Consider the following 7,424-nt stretch of genomic DNA (forward strand, 5'->3'; position numbering starts at 1 on the left):
CGCGCGCTGGGGGAGCAGACGAGGCGGATGGCTGGTGGATGGCGCTGCCCTGGATTGGCAGGGCTGGAATTCGCGGCCAGCTAGTTAATGCCCAGATGCCTCGGGTCTGGGGCCAAATCTTTGCATTCTGGGCCCCTGCCGGGGGAGATGCTGCAGCCGCTGTAGGAGCTTTTTACGGACACCAAAGTACCAACGAAGGATGCACCCAGGCGGTTTATCTTGAGATTCAAATCAAGTCAATTTATGCTCCCCCCACGCTCAGCTTTTGACGTGCCGAGGAGTTTTGAATCCCCGGCTCAGAACGGCGCTGTGGGAACGGGCGTGAATTCTGTAATGCTTAAACAAACCAATGTGGGCCTTAAATACAAGCGCCTGAGCCTTATGAGGCACTAACTACGCTGCATGCGTGAGCTGGGCGCTGAGGCAAAGGCACATGTGGGGCCACCTGGGTGAGGACAAGACTGTAATTAACAAACCAATTGCACCCATAGGACTGAACCTCACTTTACTGCTGTCTTTGCCCCTCCCGCCATCCTTGCCCTCCTGCTCACACGGCAGCTCCCTAGGCAGGCCAAGATCTGCTGGTGCCAGCTCAGGATTGCGTGACGCTTGGGCTGATCAGTGCTGGGCAAGCTAGTTACAAAGCTGCCAGTCACAAAGAGCCAGAGTCACCAAGGGACTGATCAGGGTTTAATTTAGACCAGGGCTGAGCCCCGGCACTGCTGGGCTTGGCAGTTCATAGCCCCGGCATTGCTGAGTTTGCCGCCTCAGTTATGAAAGTAAAAAAGTTGTCTGAGCCCCGGCACCCCTTTCCTTACAAATTCAGCATTGGGACTGAGGCGCCTAAAGCTGATAGGCACGTAGGGCTGGGTTCACAAAGGGGTTTAGGCACCCACCTGCCCCTTTAGGTGCATACATCCAACATTTAGGCACCTTTGACATTCTCAAAACCACCACTCAGTGGCCACCTAATCCTGAAGGTGTCTCAGTTCTCCAGTGCCTAAGTTTCTGCGGGTTGGCATAGGCAAAGTCCTGAGGCCACCCCACAGCAAACGAGCAAGATCGGACCCCTCGATTGTGCTAAGCGCCAGTGGGATTCTCAGACCAGGCATTCCCCCATCATCTCACCTGCACACAAGAGACAGCTGGGGCGAACAGGTCCAGAATTTTTCAGGCATGGGTGTGTAAGGGTGTGTCCCCAGTGAACCAAAAGCCTGGGGGTGACGGTGCACACTGGGGTTGTGGAAGACCCAGCTCCGAATCTCTGCACGACCCAAGTTGGAGCAGGGGCTTCAGCATGGTGCTCTCACCGCCCCGGAGTGTCCAGGTCACCTGGCGATGGAGCCCTTCTCTCTCTGGCCCAGTGAATTATGTACGAAGTGGAACATCTCCAACAGCAGAGATGGAGAGTCAGTGACCGGGACCAGGACAGTCAATCCTACCGGACAGAGCAGGAGTCAGCAGCCAGGAGTTAGGGCCCAGGGTCAGAACCAGAGTCAGACGCCCAGCATCGGCGCCCAGGGTCAGAACTGGGATATCTGGAATGAGACAAGGGCAGGGTTGGAACAAGGCTGGGAAACAAGCACCTACTGAAGTCCTGGGAAAGTGCTTCGAGCAGCCACTGAACTGCTGCTTCTGCTGGGCTTAAGGCCGAAGCTGCTGACTCTTCCACCCAATCCGGCAGTGCAGCCGGTTAGCCTGTCACAGGCCAGCTGCGCTCATTCGCCTGGCTCTGCTGCTGGCTCGCCTGATTCCTGGAAGGTGCCTCCTAGGTGCCGGTTTCTTAGGGTGCTTCCACTGGAACTCACGCAAGACAGTCAGAGTGTGGATGTCGTCTACTGGTTCCCACGGTCGCCTTCACAGTCCCATCAGCTACTGGAGCCATCCCCTAATTTGCTGAGAGCCAAGGATTTGGTGGTCCAAGTGCTCCTCCTGGCTGGGGTCTGTTATGGATGGCGGTGGCCGGTTGCAGTGGTTTGTGAACGGGTTCTTGGCGTAGTGCTTTAAAAGTGAGATGTGAAAGATCTTCAAGGACTCAGGCAACAGCGATCTGAAGGCCACTGAGTTCACCCATCCTATAATCTTGAAGGGGCCCAGGTATTGGTGGTGTAGTTTGGTGGATGGGTGGCTCAGTAAGCGCCACACCTTCTCCCACGCAGTCAGATGGGGGGGCAGCCTGACGGCCTTGGTACCCAGGGTGCTTATAGGCGTCTTTGGCAGACTGCTAGTGTTCCCTGACGTTCCAGCACACCCAGTCCTGGGGGAGGCTAAATTTGCGGCAGCCAGCCCTGGGGAATTCACAGGCCAGTCTGGGTGGAAGTGGGGGTGAAAGCGACAGTGTGCAAAGAACGGACTATGCGGGGTCAGGGTGTGGACTGAATCATTCTATGTGCACTCAGCGTAGCACAGCCAGGGAGCTAGTTGTCCTGATGATAGCTCAAGAAACAGCAAAGATACTGCTCCAAGGTTTTATCTCCCGTCTCTGTCTGCCCATTAGTCTGTGGGCGACAGGCAGACGAGGTGAAGGGACTCGATGCCAAAGAGTCTGAGAAATTTCCACCAGCTTCAGGACTTGAACTGGGGAGCCCAGGCCAATACAATGCCTGTCAGTGATCTGCAATAACAGACGGACTTTTCCAGGAAGAGCCAAGTCATCTCCCAGGTGGTAGGAACAGTACAACAAGGGATGAAGTGCACCATCTTTGTTAGGAGGTTAATGACAATCAGGCTTACCAAGTGTCCCTGGGAGCATGGATGTTCTACAATGAACTCCACTGAGACAATAGACCCAGGCGGTGGCGGCATGGGCAGAGGCTGATGGTGAGTTTTTGGTACTGGTGCAGAGGTTGCAGGATCTTATAGAATCTTTGATGTAAACTCATAGGCCTGGGTACCAGAAGTGCCTCAAGACCAGCTTCCTCTCTTACGATGGCCCACGAGTGGCGAATTGTGGGATAGTGTCAATACGTCAAGCCTACATTCTTCCTGCAGTAGCGTCCCTATGGCTGCTCCACTTCAAGCACATGCCCCTCTCGATCTCTTGATCAGAGACTTTCAGTTCGCAGCGTCTGTTTGGCCTGAGCATAGGCCTCCTCGTGCCGGACACCCAGGCTATCTAGGGTTGTGAGGGTGACCTGCCCTCAATTCCTTCTCAACTGCCTTGGTCTGAGATGGAGCATTAGTGAGTCCACCTTGAGTGTGCCTCAGCTTTTATAGCGCTCTTAGACTATTTAGTGTAGTTAGTTGTTAGGGTTAGGGTTATTATGGTTAGTTAGTAGAGTGAAGTATGGAGAGAATCATTTTCTCTTCCCGTTTTCTCTGGGGGACTTGTTTCCTCCTGGTAGGGCATGGCTGGCTCTCCAGGCTTCAAACACTGCCTCTCCTGCCAAAAGGTCATGCTAGTGAGCAACGGCCATTCTACGTGCTTGGGTACCATCTTCAATCAAGGAGGGTAAGCAATAGATACTCAGATACACCAGGCATCACTGGTGTCAACTTCGGTATGCCCACCATTGGCTCCATCGGCATCGGCAACCATGGTCTCAGCTACCGCATCAGGACCGATCCCTTACTTGGTACCGCAAAAGTTTAGAGATACAAGGAACCTCTCAATAATGGATGAGCCAGAGTCCCTGCTCCTCATGGGTAACCAGCGTCTCCCAGTGTTGAGACCCTGATCTCTGGATTACCTCTCTCCGGTACCACAGGACTCTCCACCATTTGGGAGATTTAGATTAGACATTATGAAAAACGGCCTAACTGTCAGGGTTGTTAGGCACTGGAACAAATTACCTAGGGAGGTTGTGGAATCTCCATCATTGGAGGTTTTTAAGAACGGGTTAGACCAGCGGTTCTCAACCTTGGGGTTGCAACTGTGTTTGGGGTCATAACGATAAAAAATGGGGTCGCAAAGACGCTTGGCAGCGTCATTCAAGTTTTAATTTTTTCCACTTGGCATATAATTGATGTACTATCAGTATAATGGCTAATTGGTCTATTCAACAAATGTTTTCAATAAATTTACAATACCACTTATAAATCTGATCATTGTTCATGAATTCACTTCCTGTTTATAAATATGCAACTCACGCATGGCATTTATTTCTTCACTCATGACAGTTGCAGCTCCAACGCAAGATCTGTACGTTACAGGAAGCTGACGTAAAATTAGAATATTGATACCGGCTAAGTGAAATACATTATACACCCCAGAGAAATTCAACATGGATGCTTTTCTCCAAAAAGTTTCTGCTTCAGGCTCAAGTAGTAAAATTAATGACAAAGATGATATCAGGAACTGAAATGAATGCAAGACCCGAAAGCGAAAGTTTGATGAATCCTTCATTGCGTTTGGATTTACAAGAACAGAGGTGAAAAGGGAAGAAAGGCCACAGTGTGTTTTGTGCCAGGCCTTTTTGTCTGCAGAGAGCATGAAACCAAATAAACTTAAACAACACCTGAGTTCACAACATGGGGAACATGAAGGAAAGCCAAGGTCATTTCTTGAACAATATGAAAAGGAATTGTTTTCCCAGAAATGAATATTCAAGACCTCTATGTCCGTGTCAGTGCAGTCCCAGAGGGCCTCGTTTGAAGTGAGTTATCACATTACTCGGTGCAAGAAACCTCACACAACTGGAGAAATGTTAGTGTTGCCCACTGCAATTAACATGGTCAGAATTATGCTTGGGGAAAATGCAGCAAATGAACTTAAAACAATGCCACTCTCTAATACTACAGACAAGCATTGGGTAGAAGCAACTGCCAAGAATCAAGAAGAAAATCTGACAAAACACCTGCAGCAAATAGGCATTTGCTGTTCAGATTGACGTAAGCACTGAGAAATGCGCTACATCTGGGAAAGAAACATTTTTGAGGATATATTTTTTTGCAAGCTTTTCCCCCAAAATGAAACAGCGTAAGAAATGTTTGATGTGCTCCAGGATTACATGCAGGAGAAAAAAATCCCTTGGGAGACATTGCTGGGATTTTGCACTGATGGAGCGTCTAGTGTGTCTAGGTGCAAAGCAGGCTTGCGTGCCATGGTAAAGAATTTTACACCTGCTGCAGTATGGACACACTGCCTCATCCACAGAGAATAGCTGGCATCAAAGGAACTGAGTAAGGAATTGAGCGGTGTTTTACAAAATGTCACTTCAATCGTGAATTTCATTAAGGCTTGACCACTACACGCTCGTCTCTTTGCCCAGTTGAGTGATGAAATGGGGCCCCAGCATGATGCTCTGCTGTTCCACACTGAGGTTTGGTGGCTCTCACAAGGAAAAGTCCTTGAACGATTTTTTTTTTGAACTCAGAGATGAGATACGTGCGTACGTGGTTGAATGGAACAAACAAAAATGTGTGAACTTCCTTTCTGATAATGACCAGATGTGTCTGCTGGCATACCTGAGCGACATCTTTATAAAGCTAAACAATCTAAATGCCAGTCTTCAGGTCAGAAACACACACATTCTCATGCTGAGCGACCGTATCAACAGATTTGTGAAAAAAAATCACTGTCTGGGGACAAAACCTCATCAAAAGGAACTACAAGTCGTTCCCTCGGCTGTCCGCTTTCCTGGCTGAGAACAAGGGAATTGAGACTCCTACACAGGTGATGATTGCCCATTTTCAACGACTTGAGGAGTGGTTTGGGACATTCTTTGCACACATCTGTAATGGACTGGGTGCGTAGCCTATTTCTGTGTCAGACTGAGGCGATGAATCTGACATCATCGCCAGCTCATCGAACTGTCCTGCAATCGGAGTCTACGATCTTTAGTTTCTCAACTAGCCATAGCTGACTTCTGGTTCAGTGTGAAAACAGACTATCCTGCTCTGTTGACACATGGCGCCCTTTGCCACAACCTACTTGTGTGAAGCAGGATTCAGTGCCCTAGTTTCCATCAAGACGCGTTATCATCCTACTTTGGACATTACTTCAGAGCTGTGGTGTTTAATCTCTACCACTAAAACAGACTTCGACATATTGTGTCGGGATTCTCAGGCCCAGGTGTCACACCAGTTCAGGTATTTAATAGTAAAGCTTTTAAATATGACCTGGCAGGAAAAATTCAGACAACGTATTAATCTGCTAAATATTCCTACACTAAGTAGTCAGTTTAACGTTCTGAGCTGCTTCTGTTGTTTATGGTTTAAGACTATAGACAGAATTAGTTATTTGCATTGATAAAGTAATGCATATATAGGCAATATTTATTTTCTCTGACACGTTTGAAATGGAATAGCACTTACTGTTTTTCTTGTTAAAAGAAAATGCTATGATGTTATAATTTCTTTTTGCTTCATTTTTGGTGGCAGTTTAGAGGCAGTTGAATTAAGCAAGCATAGCAATAACTGTAATGGCTAGTTTCCTTTATAATGCTTTTATTATTATTCCTTATTATTAATTATTTATTATTCCTTTATAATTTCTGAGGATTACACATGGAATTTGTGCATGGCTCATCAGATCCAAAGTCCAGCAGTCTACTCCCAGGTATTCAGAACACCACAGCCAATGTCCTCAGCAGACACTTCTCACAGGGTTACGAATGGGAGCTAGATACCCAGGTTCTCCAGAGCATATTCTAAAGATGCGAACTGCCAGAGGTGGATCTCTTTGCCACTTCCAGGAATAGGAAGTGGCCTCTTTTCTGGTCACGAGGGGGTCTGGGCCACCACTCCTTGGGAGATGCCTTTCTTCTATCTTAGAGGAGAGGGCTGTTCTGTGTGTGTCCTCCAACACTGCTGATACTAACGGTGATGAACGTGTTCAGACAGCACAGAGCCAGAGTTATCCTTATAGTGACAACCTGACCAAGACACGCTTGATACCTTTACCAGCTTCACCTGTGTCCACTTGTGACATACTGGAGTGAAATTGAGACTAGTGGGGGGCTGTGTCACCCCTGCCCTGCAGTCTTGGATGCCTTCCAAGGTCTTGCTGAAGTAGTTTTACCTGGGCCGCTCACAAACAGCCATCCAGCACGTAAGCTACACCCTGAGTGTCTGTGTGTACCTGCAGCATGCCAGCCACACTCGGGTTACACTCTGCCTCTCACTAGGCTGAGTTACTTCAGCAGGGTGACCCCAACACACCCCCAGTCCCAGATTTCCCCCCAGAAATGTACATTCTGTACTGCCCAGCTCTCTCCAAGACAGTTAAATATATTAAGTCTGTTATTCTTTTAAGGGAATAATACACAACAACGCATCACCCTAAATGGAGTTACACAAACACTCTCATTTAAACACACTGGATTAGATTAAACAATAAAACAAATTTATTATCTTCAAAGAGATAGATTTTAAGTGAGTACAAGAAATGAAGCAAACAAATGAAAAATGGTGACAAGAAAATAAAGATAAAACCACTTTCTAGCGTAACAAACTATATTAGATTCAAAGCAAAGTTTCTCACC

Source organism: Emydura macquarii, unplaced genomic scaffold (genome assembly GCF_026122565.2).
Source record: "Emydura macquarii macquarii isolate MOO-44397 ecotype Brisbane River unplaced genomic scaffold, CSIRO-AGI_Emac_v2 contig_746, whole genome shotgun sequence".
Classification (NCBI taxonomy): domain Eukaryota; kingdom Metazoa; phylum Chordata; order Testudines; family Chelidae; genus Emydura; species Emydura macquarii.